General features: G+C 45.7%; 1 protein-coding gene and 1 non-coding gene across 2 annotated transcripts in view; both read left to right on the top strand.

The window, feature by feature from the left end:
- ST8SIA2 (ST8 alpha-N-acetyl-neuraminide alpha-2,8-sialyltransferase 2) overlaps nucleotides 1–21,698 on the top strand; it is an 87,199-nt gene that overhangs the window by 16,685 nt on the left and 48,816 nt on the right. The gene's annotated exons all lie outside the window — the stretch shown is intronic.
- Nucleotides 6,976–7,115, top strand: LOC135275056 (small nucleolar RNA U109). Its single transcript, XR_010342770.1, has one exon. It is a non-coding gene; the product is annotated as a small nucleolar RNA U109 (small nucleolar RNA).

The raw sequence follows: 21,698 nt of genomic DNA, 5'->3' as shown, positions 1-21,698 counted from the left end.
AGTGTAGTATATCAGCCTAGTTTGCCATCCCTTGTCTCCCATGGTGAGCACCGACAGGTAATAAAAACAAAAATAACAATACCACGCTCATAGTACTGATGATTCGTACCATAGGTGCTCCAAAGAGGGGGCTCCCCACCAAGGACTGGGGACTGGAGAAGGCCAGATTTGGGGGCTTGAAGGAAGGGCCCAAGGACTTGAGCTGGAAAAAGAATGATGTTGGTGACCTAGATGGGAGAATGGCCAGAACCAAGGAAGTTTCCCATGTACAAGGAGGAGCTGTTCTCACATTCGTGAAGCGGCTGCCACAGACCTTGGCAGTGCTTAGAGGTAGAGGAAAGTGGGAGAGGACAGAGGGCTTGGAGCCAGGCTTTCACGGTCAAAGAACTCAGACTTGATTCTTTGGGGATTTCATTGGTTTAACATGAGGTCCAGAGACCTCTAAAGAATCTGTGATGGGGTTCAGGAGATCCATGAAGCCCTTGAAATGTAGGCATTTTTCTGAGCAGGGGTTTCAAACATTTCAAAGGATTCCCAAAAGGACCCACAAAAGCTTAAGAGGAGCCGCTGTGGACAGTTAGGACCCTTGAGGTGCTTGCTTTGACCCAGGTATGTGCAGATGACCTGTCAGTTGCTTGGAAGGGGCAGGTGCCGGGAAGACCACCCACGGGAGAGGCGTTGAGGGCTGGGCTGGGCTGGGGTGTTGAAAAGCAAAGGAAAAGGGAGTTAGGAAGCCGTGGTCATGGAGGAGAAATGACAGCTCTCCAATACTCTCGGGACAGTCAGTAATGCCTGCGTGAACGACTGAGCCCTCTGTGGGTGCAGAACATCAGAGGCGAAGCTGTGTGTTATGGTCCTATAGTAAGCTTGGTTTTAAACGTGATGATCTTAAGAGGCTGGGTTTATCTATGTGGAAATGAACACATCTGACAATTATTAAGCCACCACTTACTGGAGCAACTAGGGGATAAGAGGGCAGCAGAACCACACTTCTTATAGGTACAGCCACTGAGGCCCAGAGACAGGAAGTGACTTGTCCACAGTCACCTCAATGGTGGGCAGCTGGGGACCAATTCATAAGAGAATAGCAGGAGAGAAGTTAGGCTGGAGGTGGAGATCCAAAGCCGTCTGGGGGAGATGGCAGTTGAAATCCTTAGTGCAGATGAAATCCCTAAAGTAGAAGAGACCCTGGGATTAAGCTTGGGTCTTTGCTCTGATTTAGAGAATTGAAACAGAAACCAAGGTGGCAAAGGCCATGCAGAAGGAAAGTGAGAGAAGTAAGAGACACCCAGAGAGCGAAGCAAGGCGAGACAGGTGGGTGGTCCTGGTGGGAGGGTCCTTACAGACGAGGGCCTCAAGGGTTCGAGACCACCCTGGCTAACATGGTAAAATCCTGTCCCTACTAAAAATACAAAAAAGTTAGCGGGGTGTGGTGGCATGCGCCTGTCATCCCAGCTGCTTGGGAGGCTGAGGCATGAAACATGCTTGAACCCGGGAGGCGGTGGTAGCTGCAGATCCCCAGTGGCATTTGAGAGACCTCCTTCCTTGGAATTGTGGGGTGAAGCAAGATTCCAAAGAGAGGTCCCTGATAAAGGGGCAGTGAGGACAGGCCAGCCTTGCCGGAGATGTGAAATGGAAGGAGAAGCAGGCGAGGGGTGGACACAGGCAGGAGAAGAGTATTTTACAAATAGAAGAGTGCATCTGTAAAAATAACTAAAGACATGAGGGGAAGGAAGAAAAGGGGGAGAGGTTCAATGATACAGTCACAGTCAGGTGAAAATGGGACCAGATGGCAGCGGTGGGGAGGGGAAGAGGAGGATGAAGGTTCAGAGACCATCTGCCGGGGTGAGCAGGGCCTGGAAACATGGTGAATTTTAAAGGAGGGAAGATTGGGATCCTCTAGCCCATTAGGCTCTTCTTGCCTTTCAAGTTGTGGCCCATGCAGACCTCTCTGCCTGACATTCTTCCCACAGCCCTTTGCGAGGCTGGGTCCCCCTCTTACTTCAGAGTTCTGACAAATCCTTCTCCTGAAACCGCCCTTCCTCTGCTCCTGAGTATCCATGTGGTCTCGTATCCGCCACCACTTGCCTCTTTTTATTCTGTTTTGTTATTGTTTTTTGAGACAGAGTCTTGCTCTGTCACCCAGGCTGGAGTGCAGTGGCACGATCTCGGCTCACTGCAATCACTGCCTCCCAGGTTCAAGCAAGTCTCCTGCCTCAGCCTCCCAAGCAGCTGGGATTACAGGCGCATGCCACCACACCCAGCTAATTTTTTGTATTTTTAGTAGGGACAGGGTTTCACCATGTTAGCTAGGTTGGTCTCAAACTCTCGGCCTCAAGTGATTTTCCTGCCTGGGCCTCCCAGAGTGCTGGGATTACAGGTGTGAGCCACCTTGCCTCTTGTTTTCTTCCCAGCATTGCCCAGTAATGGGTAGGTGTTTATAGCTCTGTTCCTTTGCTGGCTGGTGTGGGTGTGTGTGTGTGTGTGTGTGTGTGTGTGTGTGTGTGTGTGTGTGTGTGTAGGGGGTGTTTCATGTCCCCAAATGTCTATTTTAAGCACCTTCAAACTGGAGATGACCTGTCTCCATTCCCCCTGTGACCCCAGGGCCTGCTCAGTGCCTGTCGCAGGGTAGGTGCTCCGTAATGCTGGATAAAGAAACGCCTGTTAATTGAAACAAAAAGAAGGGAAGGTGGAACTCAGCCATAACCTATTCTCTTCTCAAAAAAAACTTTTAATCAGAACAATAATTACATTAAAATGAAAACAGCATCTGCCAGCTGTTGACATGTATTCATTATCTCTTTTAGTCTTTGCAGTTCACCCCAGTCTTGTGCTGCCAGTTGAGGTAGAGCTAGGGACCACAGCAAAGCCTGTGTCCTCGTTTGCTACCTCATTTTATTTTTATAGTATTGTATCAAAGAGGCATGTTTGTCAAGAAAGCAGGGAGGCCAGATCCCATTTCCCTCCTCCTTCCGGCCAGGGGATGGGTAGTTTCTGTGCATCCTCACCGCACACTTACTGAAGTATTGCCCTGTTCCAGATGCAGTCCTGGGAAGCCCTTTGTGAGCCAGGGTACTTGGCAAGTGCATGTGATCTGCCCAGGACAAAAGGGTTAAATCCTCTGTCCACTTGTCAGGCCCCTGCAGTCATGTGAAGAAGTCATACGGGAAAGAATTCTCTCTGCCTTTGTATTCTTCTAATCCCTAGCGAGCAGCAGACAATCCCCTTTCACTCCAGCCTTCTTTCCTGAAGTTTTCTGTAATAAATTGATAGCAGGAGATGTGGGGAGAGGGTGAGGCTCTGGAGCAGCCCTGATGTGAAGCCCTTAATGATACCTGCAGCCATTGGCCTCAGGGCACCGTCTACAGCCACCAGTCCAGGCTCTGGGAGCTAATAGGCTGTGGCTTTCATGCCCCTCTAGGCCCAGCCGGAAGTGGGAGTCTGTGCTGATATTCAGGGTAAAGGGAAAAGCAAAGGAGGGAAGGACCCATTGCTTCTTTGCCCCTCTCTTCTGTGGGTGTTCAGAACAGAAGCCAGCCTCCCCACCTTCTGCACAGCTTGAACTTCCTGATAAAATCTGCTGGAAATCTTCAAAGCACAGGTCCAGGACTGCCAAGAAGGAAGGTATGGGAATAAAGTCACAGGGGTCAACCCCAGGTCCCTGCACACACACACTTTACTCTGACCTGGCTTCATATGTATGCGTCTTGGCTCTGGCTGGGTGAAGCTCTCGTGTCTGTCTGGAGTCAGGCATAGTGACCCAGGTACATTGGCTGCCTGGCCCTGTCCTCTGGCTTACCTTGCCAGTGTGTTCCTGTGATACTAAGTCCGTCACAGTTTTGACTCAGCTCAGGTTGTGACAAGCCCCCGCCCCAACCTTACCTTTGCACCTACTTCCCAGTTTGGAGACAATCTGTCAGACAGAGCTGTATTCAGATTCCGCCTAGAGCTCCCTCCTCGCTGTCAATCTTGGCATATGACGCTTAACATCTCTAAGTAAACTGGAGGAATAAAAAGGTCCAACTCATAGGGCTGGGACGGGGATGAAAGGCGTAAATCCACAGCAGGGGCAGCCCCATGGCCAGGGCCCAGGCAGTGGTAACTCTGGTGATGATTACTCTTCTCATCATCCATCCATCCGAGCAAGGTTCTTCTCATGTTTGCATCCAGACACCCGATTCTAGCCACAGTCCTGGGGGCCACCGTCCTCTCTATGCCCATCACCATCCCACCCACACCCGCCACAAGCTATCCTGGCATTAGTTGGATGCAGCCATTTTCTGTGCCCTAAATCAACACGGCTGGAGTTCATTTCTTCTACCCTGAGCACATCTTTGGGCTTTCCCCAAGCCAATCAGGAAGTGGCTCACAGGGAGGACCCAAGAGGCAGAACCTCTCCTCTGCTCCCTTTCCTCCCCAGAGCCTTGGACCCCTAACAGAGCATGGGCTGGGAAAGGTGGGGGCAGAGGTCACGGCTGATGCCTGAAGACACCCGGAGCTGTTGCCCTTCCAGAGGCCAGGGCTGGCTTCCTCTTCCTATTCCATCTGTTGGTCATCAGCAAGCCCAGGAAGCAGCCTCATCAAGTAGCCTAGAAAGCATGGAGCTCCAGAATTTCCTTCTCCTAAGCTTTTGTTCTGAACATTACAGGGGAAAAGGGACCATGCCCTTGGGTGTTCCTCCTCCTGCTTTTGCTTGATTTTGTCAATAAGCATCTGGTCAGCTGAGACTGAGAAGGGCAAGAAACTCACACCGCAGCCACTTCCTTAGGGCCTGCAGTCCTCACGCACCTGGCACAGGAGGGGTTTCTGAGTCAAGGAAGTTTGGAGAAACCCACATGAGCTGAATTTCGCTAATGATAGGGAGGTGAGTCTAGGGATCTCAAGCTCAAATACCTTTAGGGTCCAGGCAAGTCACAGACGTAAGTGATGATGCTCAGTGTAAGGCAATAGGGAGTACTGTGGACTGTAGGAAAATGCAGCTTATGCGTCCCCCACCCCCACAACAAGAGGACACGAACACTTCCCAACTCCAGCGATGACTATGGTTCAGTGTTACTGGCTCTCCTGACTATTTAAAACAAGCCCGAAATGAGGATGTTTTATAATGACTAGTCTCTTGAGTTTCAAACAGTAGTCTCTGATTTTCAAAAGGTTGAACATGCAAGTCCCTGAAGACACGTTTAGGCCAGATATGACCCAGGGCTGGCAGTTCATAAACTCTGAGTTCAGCAAATGAAAAATAGAACAAGGGATTCCATAGATAGAGGGCATGATATTTAAAGACACGGCCTTGTGAACTGAGTCATGCATTCTAGAAACTGCCCCTTGCCTCATGGGGGTAGGAGGTAGATGTGTGGAAAAGAAGATGAGGCTGTAGGGGCAGTTCAGGAAGGGTCTCTGTGCCATGCTAAGGAATCTGAATTTGATTCTGAAAGCTGCAGGGGCCATGAGAGACCCTGAAGAGTTTAAAGCAGACAGAGGCACGTGCACTCTCCATTTCAGAAAGCTGTGTCTGTGTGAAAGAGGCAAGGGGCTGGCAGATAAGCAGCCTCTGCACATGGGGAGGTAGACGGAGGCACAGGAGAGATCTGGAGCAGAAGAAGGAGGGCACTGGCCCCACCCTTCTCAGATCTGGAGGCTGGGGGACTCTTGAAGGGGGCGTGTAGTGAGGGAGAGTGGGGAGTGTGGACATCGCCCTGATTCTGAATGAACTAGGGGTGGCTGCCATTCCCTGAGAGAATACCAGGAGAGACAGGTAGAAGGGGAGGAGGTGGGTGGAAGGTGTGTGGAGGTGGGAGGTGTGTGGAGCCTGCCAGGATGTGCTGTGACTGGAGCTGGAAGCGAGGTGTCCAGAGGCAGATCAGACACAGAGGGACAACGGAAGCAGGGTTTGGAAAAGCAGTGCGTGCAAAGGGCACGTTTTCACCAACCCCAGCATCCTGAGAGGCTGGGAAAGAGAAGGTCAAAGAAAACCCAGAGAAAATGTTGCTGGAGGATGAAGGAGGCGGGAGTCTATGGCCTAAGGGGTACTTTGGAGCTGTGCTCGATTCACTAGCAGAGAGAGGGAACGTGCTGTTGGACCTGCTCCAGGAGAAATGGGGACTCGTGGCCAGCGTCTGCATGCCAGGGTTCTGTCTGGGTTCAGTTCTGCACAGCCCAGTGGATTGTGGGCAGGCCTCACCCTCCTCCTGGCCACGTGACCTTCAGATGTGCCTCTTGAGAAAAAGAAAGTGCCCATGTCCACTTCCCAGCAGTTCCCCTCTGAAAAGGCCTCCAGCATCCATCGTGAAAGCGTCAGGGCCAACAGCAGGCAGCACCGTTCTACCACCCAGCACACTCCACCTTCTCTCCTCTGCTGCTTCTTATCTCTCCCTAATGGACTGCACGGTTCAAAAGCAACTTCCCTAAGGACAGCTGTTCCAAGGAGACTTGTCGGACTCCACAGGCAGCAACTGGTTTGTTCCGTTCCAAATGGCAGTAGTCATCACCTTCAACAACACTGCAACTAACGTCCACATATCCAGTGCTGCTTACATTAATGCTACAGCAGGAGCCCAATTCACAGAGGAGGATATCAAGACTAACAGAGGTCTCAAGCTGCAAAACTAGAACCCATCAGGAGGCAGAACTCCAGTTCCCTCCCGGGGATCCTAGCCATCCTTTTTCCATCCATCTGACACCAAGCCTTCCCAAATGGTAACCACCATGACAGGTGGAGCAGAGGGAGTGGCCATTTTCTTAGAACTGGGCACATAGGGAAGGGGACACATCAGACACCCGGAGGAAAAGAGACTTCAAAGTCCTCCCCAACCTGAGTGCCCTCGAGGAATTATCTCACGAAGAGGCTGCAGCTGACATTCACAGGGATGCCACGTCTGAATGCAGGTACATCAGGAAGGGAACAAAAGAGAGAGGAAAGAAAGCCGGGTTGAAGGCAGAGGACTTTCAAGTCCCCTCGAGGCAGCCTCAAGAGCAAAGCATGGCACACTGGACGGGCATCCTGCTTCTTTTTAAAGAGCATGGACTTATCCGTAACATGCCACATTAATGAAATGAGTTTTCAGGGCTGCCAACCTCTTGGTTAAGGTTCTGCACGGTATATTTCTCCTACAATAAAAAAGGAAAAGTGACATCTGAGGTTAACAATGTATCTGCAGTGTGAGGCCCAGCGGCTGTCAATAACGGATGCTAAATAACTGAGCAATGGAGGATTGCATGAATTTTCAAATAAAACCTCTCCTATGCATCGCTTTGAATGACTGGGTCACATCTTATCCTTGTGGTGTAGTGATTGGAGAGTCTAGCTTGAGTATTTTGCCACTTAGCTAACTTGCTGTCTCTCAACTGTTTGCTGAGTAACCCTTGCTTCCTCCTCAACTGTATATTAAATCCTCCTGGGCAGGAGGTGAAGGGCAGTTTGCAGGGGGCCACTTTCTGCAGAAGTAGGAGGTTTGGCTTCATGCAGACCACAATCAAATCCTTGCTCTGCTGCTTTACTTGCTGGGTGACCCTGGGCAAATCATTTAACCTTTTGGGCCTGGATGTCCTATTTCTAATGCCAAGTCAGAAATAAGAAATGTACTATGGGTCAGGTGTGGTGGTTCACGCCAATAATCCCAGCACTTTGGGAGGCTGAGCCCAGCAGATCACTTGAGCCCAGGAGCTTCAACACCAAACTGGGCAACATGGCAAAACCCAATCCCTACTAGAAATAACAAAAAAATTGTGGGGTGTGGTGGTACATGCCTGTAGTCTCAGCAACTTGGGAGGCTGAGGTGGGAGAATCAGCTGAACCCAGGAAGTCAAGGCTACAGTGAGTCGTGATCACGCCACTGCACTCCAGCCTGGATGACGGGAGTGAGACCCTGCCTCAAAAAAAAAAAAGAAAGAAAGAAAAGAAAGACATGCCTTTGGTAGCATGCCTGGCATATGGAGGGCCTCAAGGAATGAAGTTCTTAATATTTTTAGTTGTTGTCTTAGAATCTGCATCCCTGTCTAAGGAAGAGACAGGCAAGGGAATTTCTGTCCTGTCTGGCCCAAGAACTGTCACTTGGGATGGTAGAGGCATCATTCTCACAGAGTGAAGTTTGGTTGATGAGGAGAGAAGCTGTTTAGTTTGAAAATATATATGTATCTATTCAAACAATGTTTTCTATTTAGAAATTTTACAAAACTTTCATTTATTATGAAAAACTGTGGAAAGTAATCCTGAACAAAATCTTGTTGGGTATAAATATAGAGAAAAATCACAAAATTTTTTTTTTTCTGAGTTGGAGTCTCACTCTGTCACCAAGGCTGGAGTGCAGTGGCGTGATCTTGGCTCACTGCAACCTCCACCTCCCAGTTTCAAGCGTTTCTCCTGCCTCAGCCTCTGAGTAGCTGGGACTACAGGCAACTGCCATCATGCTCGGCTAATTGTGTATTGTTAATAGAGACAGGCTTTCACCATGTTGGCCAGGCTGGTCTTGAACTCCTGATCTCAAGTGATCCACCCACCTCAGCCTCCCCAAAATCACAATTTTTAATTGTGGCACCTCTGTCAGGGGAACAGTAGGATCAAGGAGGAATTTTATGCCGTTTTAAATGAAGTCTTTAAGTGTTCAGAGGGGATGAGGTAAAATAATAGATTTTCTGGTCCAGAAAGTTCTTAAAGATGCCCTGAGGACTCTAAACCATCCCTTCACTTGGGATCCTTTGTCATGTCTCTTATCCACAGCATGTTTCCTCCAGGGGGCGCCCAAGGGGACATTTGCCTCCCCACTCCCAGAGATGGTCTGTCCAGGGCCACATGTGAGCCAGGCAGAAGCTGGGAACCAGACTCAGGAAGCTCCAGTTCACCTCTCCAGGAAGGGGAGGGTGGACAGCCTCCAACACTGATGCGGTTCGAATCATCTGGGGACTGAGGAATGTCATTGCAAGGCGGCCATATCAGAGCTTTCTTGTTACAGTGATGGGAAAGCAAACCAGGCGCGGAAGAAGCGGGGGATGGAGTGAGGAAACAGAGACGGCTAGTGTAGACAAACTCGAGAAAGTTTGCAAAGAGCTGGTGAAAGAGAAATCGCTGAGGGGAATGGGGACTTCTCTGAATCCTCTTTTCTACAGAAGAGGGTCATCTTCAGTGATCTGGGCTCATCTCTTCATTGAGTGATCCTCTCTAGAACACACTGGATGTGCAGGAAATACGCCCTCCCACAGCAATGCAGAGATGAGCAGGACCCGGGGCCTGTGCCTGGCCATGGTCTGGGGAGTGGGTGCTGAAGCCGAATGCTTAGAGATAATGGTGGCTGAACATAGGGGGCCTCCTTCTGCAGGTATGCCCAGGACACCTAAGGACAGTGAGAGGCCCAGGCTCACTGTATAGCAGGAAGCTCCAAAATTGGGATGGGGGAACTCAGCAAAGGCTCTGTAGCCATGAACACCATACAGAAGTAGACCTCTCTGCCCACAGCTTTTCACTAGGTCCAGCTCAACCAACAGCATACATATGTATTGCCCCTGGGTTTTCATTGCTTTGGTTTCTGGGGTTTTGAGTGGTAAGGATTTTAGAAGGCAGCATTATCTTAGACATCTGTATTTTAAAGTCTGTCTCCTTTATAAGAGGGCATAGATCAGAGGACAAGTCCTGCTTCAGTTGGTAGTCCCTGTTTATGAATCCTCTCTGGTGACTCTGTTCACTCTGAAACTGTTCTGGTTTGGATGATAAGTTATATTGTCCACCATACCGCCGCCCCCCGTCCAGCCCCGGTCATAAGTGACCCACAGTTTCGTGACGAGAAAGAGGAAGGATCAGGAACAACTGCAGCAAGAAATGCTTGGCATCCGAGTGACTTGTTTACTTGCATTTTGATGTGCAGATGCCTCTAAGTACTTTTATGTAAAGACTAGGGAAATTAGCTGGAACGTAATCAAAGCCCAAAGTTCTCAGAGATGTTTTCTGAAGTTGAGCAAAGGAGACAGTCAAGAGTGAGCGGGTACCTTTCTGTACACCAATAAAAGCTGATTAACAAGCAAAAGTTTGCTGGAATCAAACGAATAAGTCCAATCAAGCTAATATTTAAATTGAAGGCAGAAGGGATGGCAGGAAAAGAACTGAGCAGTCAACAAGGAGAGTTCAGAGGTCATCATAAAAAAGAGAGACAGCCAAAGTTCTCCCCGTTGGCCCTTGCAGCACCCTCAGAAGCCCAGCACCAGAGATGGCAATAGTCATGGAAACAACACTATCAAGGTTGAAACCTACATAGGTCTCCAGAGCTGCTGTGTTCAGCAGTGTCTCAGTATGTATGAGATTCAGGAGCTCCGGTACGAGGCTAAGACTTTCTATATAGGAAAAGTATCTCAAAGGCTGTTGAGCACATCAATGAAGCTACTCCTCCCATCCTGGGGAGCAAGAAGCTGCGTGTGTGGAACTTCGGGAGAGTAGCAAACTAAAAGAAGGCATGAGCTGAAATCTAACTGGGAATACATCTAGATTGGGTGCGAAGACCTTACCAGAAGTGCTGCTGCTCACCGCCTGTAATGCTGAAGCTGCTGCAAAAAGCCACCTGTACTATCACAATGGGTCCTGGCTGGCAGTCCAAAAGTATCTAGCTAATGCCAGCTGTCAGCAAGGTGCACGGTAGTTTTCACACCGGCAGTGAGCTGGCAGTGCAGGAGTTCATGGTTGTCCCTGCTGCAACTGTAACCTCAGGGAAGCCGTGCTTAACCAGAAGGATGTCACCGGGAGAAATATGGCAAAGACTCCTCCTAGTGAGGACAAGGGGTGTTGTGCTTTTCACATTCTTGAGCAGGAATCAGCAAACATTGGCTCACAGGTGCAATCCAGCCAGCTCCTTGTTAACACACGGCTGGTCCTCCAGTCAATAATAGAAAAAATTCAAAAGAAGAATAACGTTAATATCAAGTGATTTACAATACACCAAACAGTGTTCTAATTCTTGGCGTCCATTAGCTCATGTGATCTTTACAATAAACCCATGAAGTAGATACTATTACTTCATAGATGAGAAAACAGATGGAAGCTTCTAGAGAGGTGAAGTAATACTCAAAGATCATACAGATAATGATTCATTCAGCTATAATTACAGACCCAGGGAGTGTTAGCTCAGAGCTTACTCCCTTAACCTGCTTCCTTGTATGAGAAGTTCCCCCATGCTTTAAAGGTAAAAGGTAAGTTCCTAAAGAGAGATTCAGGTATCATATTCTGGTGTCTTCACAAGAGGGAAGATAACAGTGTCACAGAGAAGCAAGGAAAGGCTTTGTAGGAGAACGAGGCTACCTTTCCATAACGTTAAACCCCAATTATGCAAAATTGTATGCCCTCCCCCAAAATTACATTATTCTCATTAGCAGACCTAATGAAGTTTTTAGTACAAAAACATGGTCTCAATTATTATTATAGCTTAAATTTTGTCAAGAAATATTTGCTGGGAACTTATTTTCTCTCTTGTTAATTGAGTACCTGTATAGTGTCTTCAGGTTTTCCTCTTGGCCCATAAAGACTAGAATATTTACATCCGGCCTCTTTGGAAAAGTTTGCTGACTCCTATCCTAGAGAATGAAGAACGCTGGAGCTGCTATGGTATGTGAGTAGAAAGGCTGGCTATGTGATAAGTAGTGAATGGCACGGCCCATAGGCTCTGCTTCTTACAGTTTGGGAAATATGACCTTGAAGTTCAAGCCTCCAGATGTCCTTAGCAGTTACATTGCTTCTGACCAGCTGGTAGACAGGTGTAAGTCCTCCACCAAGGACTACTCAGTGGTGTCTACTGAAGATGCCTTGGACCAGGATAATCGAGAAACTTGGCAGAAGCTCTGTGCTAGTGCAGGTTATATCCACGTGACAGGGAATCATCTCCCTGTGCCCAGTGGACATGAACTACCAGGAGTACAGACAAGGGCTCAGGTAACTGCCTCCTACTCGAGGTGCATCAGAAAGACTCCATGATGGAATCTCTTCAGGAGTGCAAAGTGGCCCAGGCCAAAGGATAGGGCACTGTTTGCCACTGTGTATGGGTAACTGATGATACTTTCATTGCCATACTTAAGGTGAGGATCTTCAGTGGGTCAACCAAGGCTGGGGCCCCTTGCCCATGTGAGCACTTGGCCAAGTACAGCCAGCTCCTCAGGTGGAAAAGAAGATGGGTAGTACCTTTGGTTGTTCTGCAGACAACAAATTCAAAAAGCTCCTAGCCAAGTAAGTTCTGGGGCCAAGGGAGTGCCTGAGCCAATCAAGCACTTGTCAGCTGGTAGGACCTCTACTGCTGTTCTAATCATATGTGCTCAAGACTCCAGCACTACCACTCTGGAGGGGTCTTTCCTTGCTCATCTCTGATGGTCTGCCTCCTTAGAACTGCTGTATCAACTTCTACATCAAATGCCACATATTCTGATGCATGCTATGGGTCAGATGATATCTTTAAAACATGTACTAAGTGACAGAAGCCAGACAAAAGAACAAATAGTGTGTGGTTCTACTTACAAAAAATAGGCAAATTAATAAAGATAGGAAGTAGATAGTAGTTACAGGAAAAAGATGTAAAGAGGAAGAGTTTTTGCTCAAAGAGTACAGAGTTTCACTTCAGATGATGAAGTGAGGTTCTGGAGGTTCTGGAGACAGATGACGGTTGCACATTATGAATGTATTTAACACCACTGAACTGTACACTTAAAAATGGTCAAGATGGAAAAAAAATGGTTAAGATGGGCGGGGATCCAAGATGGCCAAATAGGAGCAGCACCAGAGTGCAATTCCCAGCAAGAACAACGCAGAGGGTGTGCCCACTGCATTTCCAAACAAATTTTCACTGCCCAAAGACCAGGAGATTCCCAGGCCGAGAAGCGCCATGAGTTTTCAGCGTGGCAGTTTCAGCCAGTAGTGGGTTGGCACACAGAAACTCATACAAATCTGGGCGGCCATTTCAGCTGGCACCTGGAATGCCTGGGAGACAGAGCTGCCCATTCAACTGAGAGGGAGAGGGCAGAGACAGGGAGCCAGGCGACCTGGCTCGGCGGGTACCACCCCCACAAAACAAGCAATCTGAAACACTCTGGATTGAGAGTTTTGCAGCATGTGCAGCTGGACCCAGGATAGTCCAGCTCAGTGGGGGGAAGGGCAACCACCACTACAGAGGCAGTCCGCCACTACCGAGGCAGTTCATACAGCAGCTGGGCAGAGCCTGCGGCAGCTCAGCAATGCCTCTGCTGGCAGACTGTGACTAGACTACTCCGTGCGGGGCAGGGCATCTACGAAAAAAGGCAGCAGCATGACAGGAACTTATAAATAAAGCTGACCTTCCTAGGACACAGCACCAAGGAAAAGAGGTGGTTTTGAGTTCCACTGCAGCAGACTTAAAATTACCTGCCCAGCAGCTCTGCACAGAACAATGGAGCTCCTAGCACAGCACTTGAGCTCCTATAAGGGACAGACTGTCTCCTCAAGTGGCTCTCCAACCCCCATATACCCAAAGAGACACCTCATAAAGGAGAGCTCAGGCCAACATCTGGCAGGTACCCTTCTGGTACGAAGATAACAGAAGAAGAAATGGGCAGCAACCCTTACTGTTCTGCAGCTCCCACAGGTAATCCCCAGGCAAGCAGGGTCTGGAGTGGACCTCCAGCAGTCCTGCAGCAGAAGGGCCTGACTGTTAGAAGGAATACGAAGAAACAGAAAGAAATAGCTTCATCATCAACAAAAAGGACGTCCACTTAGAGACCCCATCCAAAAGTCACCAACTACAAAGACCACAGGTAGATAAAGCCACTAAGATGGGAAGAAACCAGTGCAAAAAGGATGAAAACACCAAAAACCAGAACACCTCTCCTCCTCCAAAGGATCACAAATCTTCACCAGCTAGGGATCAAAGATGGATGGAGAATGAATCTGATGAATTGACAGAAACAGGCTTCAGAAGGTGAGTAATAACAAACTTCTCAGAGCTAAAGGAATATGTTCTAACCCAATGCAAAGAAACTAAGAACCTAGGAAAAAAGGTTAGATGAGATGTTAACTAAACAGCTTAGATAAGAATATAAATGACTTGATGGAACTGAAAAACACAGCACAAGAACATCACGAAGCATACACAAGTTTCAATAGCCGAATCAACCAAGCAGAAAGGATATCAGAGATTGAAGATCAACTAGTGAAATAAAATGAGAAGGCAAGGTTAGAGAAAAAAGAGTGAAAAGAAATGAACAAAGCCTCCAAGAAATATGGGATTATGTGAAAAGATCTAATCTACATTTGATAGGCGTACCTGAATGTGACAGAGAGAATGAATCCAAGCTGGAAAACACTCTTCAGGATATTATCCAGGAGAATTTCCCCAACCTAGCAGCCAGGCCACCATTCAAGTCCAGAAAATACAGAGAACACAACAAAGATATTCCACAAGAAGAGCAACCCCAAGGCACATAATCGTCAGATTCACCAGGGTTAAAATGAAGGAGAAAATGCTAAGGGCAGCCAGAGAGAAAGGTCAGGTTACCCACAAAGGGAAGCCCATCAGACTCACAGTGCATCTCTCCCCAGAATCCCTACAAGCCAGAGAGTTGGAGCCAATATTCAACATCCTTAAAGAAAAGAACTTTCAACCTAGAATTTCATATCCAGTCAAACTAACTTTCAAAGAGAAGGAGAAAGAAAATCCTTTATGGACAAGCAATTGCTGAGAGATTTTGTCACCACCAGGCCTGCCTTACAAGAGCTTCTGAAAGAAGCACTAAACAAGGAAAGAAACAATCAGTACCAGCCACTCCAAAAATGTACCAAATGGTAAAGACCATAGATACTATGAAAAAAAATGTGTCAACTAATGGGCAAAACATCCAGCTAGCATCAAAGTGGCAGGATAGAATTCACACATAAAAATATTAACCTTAAAATAAATGGACTAAATGTCCCAATCAAAAGACACAGACTGGCAAATTGGATAAAAATCAAGACCCATAGGTGTACTGTATTCAGGAAATCCATCTCATCTGCAAGGACACACATAGGCTCAAAATAAAGGGACGGAGGAAGATTTATCAAGCAAATGGAGAGAAAAAAAAAAAAGCAGAAGTTGCTATCCTACTCTCTGATAAAATGGGCTTTAAACCAACAAAGATCAAAAGAGACAAAGAAGGTCATTATATAATGGTAAAAGGATCAATGCATCAAGAAGAACTAACAATCCTAAATATATATGCACCCAATACAGGAGCATCCAGGTACATAAAGCAAGTTTGTAATGACCTACAAAGACACTTAGACACCCACACAGTAACAGTGGGAGACTTTAACACTCCACTGTCAATATGAGATCAATGAGACAGAAAATTAACAAGGATATCCAGGACTTGAACTCAGATCTGGACCAAGCAGACCTAATAGACATCTATAGAAATCTCCACCCCAAATCCACAGAATATACATTCCTCTCAGCACCACATTGCACTTACTCTAAAATTGACCACATAATTGGAAGTAAATCACTCCTCAGCAAATGCAAAAGAACAGAAATCATAACAAACAGTCTCTCAGACCACAGGGCAATCAAATTAGAACTCAGGATTAAGAAACTAACTCAGAACCACACAGCTTCATGGAAACTGAACAACTGGCTACTGAATGTCAACTGGATAAACAATGAAATGAAAGCAGCAATAATGATCTTTGAAACCAACGAGAATGAAGACACAATGTACCAGAATCTCTGGGACACATTAAAGCAGTGTCTAGAGGGAAATTTATAGCAATAAATGCCCATATGAGAAGTGAGGAAAGATCTATAATTGACACTGTATCATCAAAATTGAAAGAACTAGAACAAGATCAAAATACCTCAAAAGCTAGCATAAGACAAGAAATAACTAAGATCAGAGCAGAACTGAAGGAGACAGACACACAAAAATTTCTTCAAAAAAATCAATAAATCCAGGAGCTGGTTTTTTTGAAAAGATCAACAAAATAGACAGACTGCTAGATAGATTAATAAACAAGAAGAGAGAGAATAATCAAATAGGTGCAAAAAAAAAAAAAGATAAAGGGGATATCACCACTGATTCCACATAAATACAAACTACGATCAGAGATTACTACAAACAACTCTATGCACATAAACCAGTAAACCTGGAAGAAATGGATAAATTCCTGGACACTTGCACCCTCACAATCCTAAACCAGGAAGAAGTTGAAACCTTGAATAGACCAATAACAAGGGCTGAAGTTGAGGCAGCAATTAATAGCCTACCAACCAAAAAAAGTCCAGGTCCAAGCGGGTTCACAGCTGAATTCTACCAGACGTACAAAGAGGAGCTGGTATCATTCCTTCAGAAACTATTCCAAACAATACAAAAAGAGGGAATCCTTCCCAAATCATTTTATGAGACCAACATCATCCTGATACCAAAACCCAGCAGAGACTCAACCAAAAAAGAATACTGCAGGCCAATATCCATGATGAACATAGATGCAAAAATCTTCAATAAAATACTGGCAAACCGATTGCAACAGCACATCAAAAAGCTTATCCATCACGATCAAGTAGGCTTCATTCCAGGGATGCAAGGCTGGTTCAACATATGCAAGTCTATAAATGTAATCCAACACATAAACAGAACCAAAGACAAAAACCACATGATTATCTCAATAGATGCAGAGAAGGCCTTTGACAAAATTCAACAGCCCTTATGCTAAAAACTCTCAATAAATGAGGTATAGATGGAACATATCTCAAAAATAATAAAATCTATTTATGACAAACCCACAACTAATATCATACTAAATGGGCAAAATTGGAAGCATTCCCTTTGAAATCTGGCACTGGACAAGGATGCCCTCTCTCACCACTCCTATTCAATATAGTACTGGAAGTTCTAGCCAGAGCAATTAGGCAAGAAAAAGAAATAAAGGGTATTCAATTAGGAAAGGAGGAAGTCAAATTGTCTCTATTTGCAAACAACATGATTGTATATTTAGAAGACCCCATTGTCTTAGCCCAAAATCTCCTTAAACTGATAAGCAAACTCAGCAAAGTCGTAGGATACAAAATCGATGTGCAAAAATCACAAGCATTCCTATACACCAATAACAGACTAAAAGAGAGCCAAATCAAGAGCAAACTGCCATTCACAATTGCTACAAAGAAAATAAAATACCTAGGAATACAACTAACAAAGGATGTAAAGGACCTCTTCAAGGAAAACTACAAACCACTGCTCAAGGAAATAAGAGAGGACACAAACAGATAGAAAAACATTCCATGCTCATGGTTAGAAAGAAGCAATGTTGTGAAAATGGCCATACTGCTCAAAGTAATTTATAGATTCAATGCTATCCCCATCAAGCTACCAATGACCTTCTTCACAGAACTGGAAAAAACCACCTTAAACTTCATATGGAACCAAAAGAGAGCCTGTGTAGCCAAGGCAATCCTAAGCAAAAAGAACAAAGCCAGAGGCATCACAATACCTGATTTCAAACTATACTACAAGGCTACAATAATCAAAACAGCATGGTACTGGTACCAAAACAGAGATATAGACCAATGGAACAGAATAGAGGCCCTGGAGGCAATGCTACACATCTACAACCATCTAATCTTTGACAAACCTAACAAAAACAAGCAATGGGGAAAGGATTCCCTGTTTAATAAATGGTGTTGGGAAAACTGGCTAGCAGTGTGAAGAAAGCAGAAACTGAACCCCTTCCTGATACCCTACACTAAAATTAACTCCAGATAGATTAAAGACTTAAACATAAGACCTAACACCATAAAAACCCTCAAAGAAAACCTAGGCAAAACCATTCAGGACATAGGCATAGGCAAGGACTTCACGACTAAAACACCAAAATCACTGGCAACAAAAGCCAAAATAGACAAATGGGACCTAATTAAACTCCAGAGCTTCTGTGCAGCAAAAGAAACAATCATTGGAGTGAACTGGCATCCAACAGAATGGGAAAAAATTTTTGCAATCTACCCATCTGACAAAGGGCTAATATCCAGAATCTACAAAGAAATAAAACAGATTTACAAGAAAAAAACAAACCCATCCAAAAGTGGGCGAAGGATATGAACATACCCTTTTCAAAAGAAGATAAATATGAGGCCAACAAACATATGAAAAAATGCTCATCGTCACTGATTATTAGAGAAATGCAAATCAAAACCACATTGAGATGCCACCTCACGCCAGTTAGAATGGCGATCATTAAAAAATCTGGAGACAACAGATGCTGGGGAGTATGTGGAGAAATAGGAATACTTTTACACTGTTGGTGGGAGTGTAAACTAGTTCAAAAAATCATTTTTTATGGCTGCATAGTATTCCATGGCATATATGTGCCACATTTTCCTTGTCCAGTCTATTGTTAATGGGCATTTAGTTGGTTCTAGGTCTTTGCTATTGTAAATAGTGCCACTATGAACATACGTGTGCATGTGTCTTTATAATAGAATGATTTATAATCCTTTGGGTATATACCCGGTAATGGGATTGCTGGATCAAATGGAATTTCTATTTCTAGGTCCTTGAGGAAGCGCCACACTGTCTTCCACAATGGTTGAATTAGTTTACACTCCCACCAACAGTGTAAAAGTCCTTTGTCAGGGCCCCTAACACTATTGCTTTGGAGGTTAAGTTTCCTATTTGACCATGATTTTTTTTTATTTTATTTTATTTTTTTTTGAGACAGAGTCTCGCTTTGTCACTAGGCACCAGGCTGGAGTGCAGTGGTGCGATCTCAGCTCACTGCAACCTTCACCTCCCAGGTTCAAGCCATTCTCCTGCATTAGCCTCCTGAGTAGCTGGGACTACAGGTGTGCACCACCACACCCAGCTAACTTTTGTATTTTAGTAGAGACGGGATTTCACTATGTTGGCCAGGATGGTCTCGATCTCTTGACCTCGTGATCTGCCTGCCTAAGCCTCCCAAAGTGCTGGGATTACAGGCATGAGCCACCATGTCCGGCAGATTTTTTTTTTCTTTTTAAAGAGTCTCACTCTGTCGCCCAAGCTGGAGTGCAGTGGCATGATCTCAGCTCACTGCAACCTCTGCCTCCCAAGTTCTAACAATTCTCCTGCCTCAACCTCTTGAGTAGCTGGGATTACAGACACATGCCACTATGCTTGGCTAGTTTTTTGTATTTTAGTAGAGATGGGGTTTCACTGTGTTGCCCAGGCTAGTCTTGAACTCCCGAGCTCAGGTAATCCACCTGCCTCAGCCTCCCAAAGTGCTAGGATTCCAGGTGTGAGCCACCATGCCGGGCCTCAACTGTGAATTTTGAAGGGATCAAAACATTCAAAAACAGCAGGTGGTAAATTTCATGTTATATGTATTTTACCAAAATTTGAAAAATTGGGATTAGGGGCAAGAATTCTTAAACAAAAGCCTTCGATCACTGTTGGAAGCCCTTGCTCTAGTCATGTGACTGACCCCAAGTCATCCTGTTCCTCACTTTTCTCCTGACCATGGGTCCTTGGAGCTTATCCGTGGGCTGTCAATGAGCATAAATCCAAGTGGTTTTAATGTGCAAAATGAAAAAATAGCATTCAGTATTCTCCCAAAAATGTGAAGGAAGAACCATCTGCAAATTAACAAATTGTGCTTTAGTTTCAACTTCTATTCTTAAGACTAATCACCTGTTTAAATTGGTTCTAGACTCTTAATTAAAATTGTCAGCTCCTAAAAGTTCATTCTGAGCCTGACTCTCCCATGAGAAACTGTAAACGTGGGAAATTCTAACACAGCTAGGAGATTCCGGCACACTGGACCTTACCTTACCTATAAACACTAGGCTTGGTATATATATCAAAACATCATGACGTACCCCATAAATATACATAGTTATGAATTTTTTATTAATAAATTATTAAAATAAAATACTTGGGCTTGAAGAGACTAAGCAAAATTCAGCTTTCAGGTTTTGCTACTTGCTTTTCACTAGAATAAATCCAGCTTTGTGTGGTGTGATTTTGTTTTATTTTTCTTTAACATATCATTTTCATTTACTATCGTAGTTTACTGTGTACATTCTACTAGGAGAGAATATAACGTCCATAGTGCGAAAAAAAATTGACATTCTAAAATGTCAACCTTCAAAGTCATCAACCTCTCCCCTTACAATGGTTGAGGATATTGTAACAAGTTTGAATGGACGGTTGTTTTTACCAGTACTATACCTTGTTTTATAGAGTTCTTTATAGTATGCAGAGTGTATCCCTGTGGATTTTCTCACTTGGATGATCTAAGCATCTCTGTTTCTACCATTTCAGCACTTTGTGAATTATCTTTAGCAAATGTTTCTTACCCGATCATCTTCTATCAATCAACCAAGCAGGTATCAGCAGTTCCCCATCACAAGGCGTGTAAGCTTATTTTAATAACATTTGCGGCAAAACCTCATTAGAAAAAACAAATTCCTCGTCAGTTCCTGTGATTTATTCTAGAGCCAAACATCTGTAGCTCAATTTCTTTGAACGATGGTCTCCCCTGTCCTATGAACAGCTGAGAGGTGAGGCGGTGTCTTGGACAGGTATAAATAACACGCAGGAACATGGCACATGAGCTGCAGGGACGGCTTTAGAAGAAAAGCCCCCACTTAACTCTTGAAGCCTGGTTTGCTTCACTGAGTCCCAGTGGGCAAAGCTCTGTGCAAGGCTAAGAAAGTGAACCAGACAAGCTCCTACCCTGTTTTACTCTAGGTTCTGTTATTATTTACGTATGGCAAGGCCAACAGATGCGGCAGTGACTGCTATGAAAAAGATAGCTTGTTATACTCACGTCATGGAGCTCTATGCAAGGAGACACTGGGGTTGGTCTGGAGGCGGCGGGAGGGGGAAACTGGCAAGAGCCTTTGTTGTGGTTTGCCCAGAAAGGAACGGGCAAGAAATGGATTGGCTAGTTTGAGTAATTTCAGCAGGCTCTGCAGTGTAGGAGCTGTGGCTAGTCGCACGGTACCTAGCCCGGGGCAATTAGGGTAGGGGAACACCTGGCCCTACATCAGGGAAGGGGAATTCTGACCCCCAATAAATGAGACAGTACAGGTGTGTATTCAAGATTGCCATTTGACAGGAGCACTCCCAGGAGAGTTGTTTGCTGTCTCTAGAAATTGGCTAACCCTGGGAGGGGCCATTTCTCCAGGGTCAGAAGAGCCCCAGATGTCAATGCCTTGGAATGGGGGGGAAAAAAAAAGACATGTTTAACACGCCCCCTCAAGGGCTGACACTTTAGCATGGCCACAGGAGGAAGCTAAACCTGGCACACAAACCCCCAGGCCTTGGTCTCTCTGACTGTATGAGGAGGAGTTCAGATTGTGTGAATGACAAGACTTCTGCAAAGCCTCCCATCTGCGATTCCACGAGGTAATTAAATATAAGAAGAAGGTGAGAAATGCTGTAATAGAATTCAGTGCTCTGAGAAAAAAGGAAAAGGTGGCTGAGAATTGAAAATCGGGATGGTTTGGAAGGAAGGCACCGACGCCGGGTGAGGAGATTGGCATGGAAAGGTGATGTGGACGGGCAGGCTGGTGGGGCTGGGGGTGAGGCATGGGGGATTCCTCTTCTCAGAGGCACTGGGGAGAAAACAAGAGTTCACCAGCAATGAAGTATCTCCACCAAAATTCCAAGTGCTGAGGTTGAGAACCCCTGAATTTGAGGAAGAACTGGTATGGAAAGGTGTATGGATTTTTAGTATCCCAAGGCAGCAGGACTCA

This window comes from Aotus nancymaae, unplaced genomic scaffold (genome assembly GCF_030222135.1).
Source record: "Aotus nancymaae isolate 86718 unplaced genomic scaffold, 86718_ANA_hifiasm-v0.15.2.pri h1tg000014l, whole genome shotgun sequence".
NCBI lineage: Eukaryota > Metazoa > Chordata > Mammalia > Primates > Aotidae > Aotus > Aotus nancymaae.
This window is presented reverse-complemented; position numbering and strand designations above follow the sequence as displayed.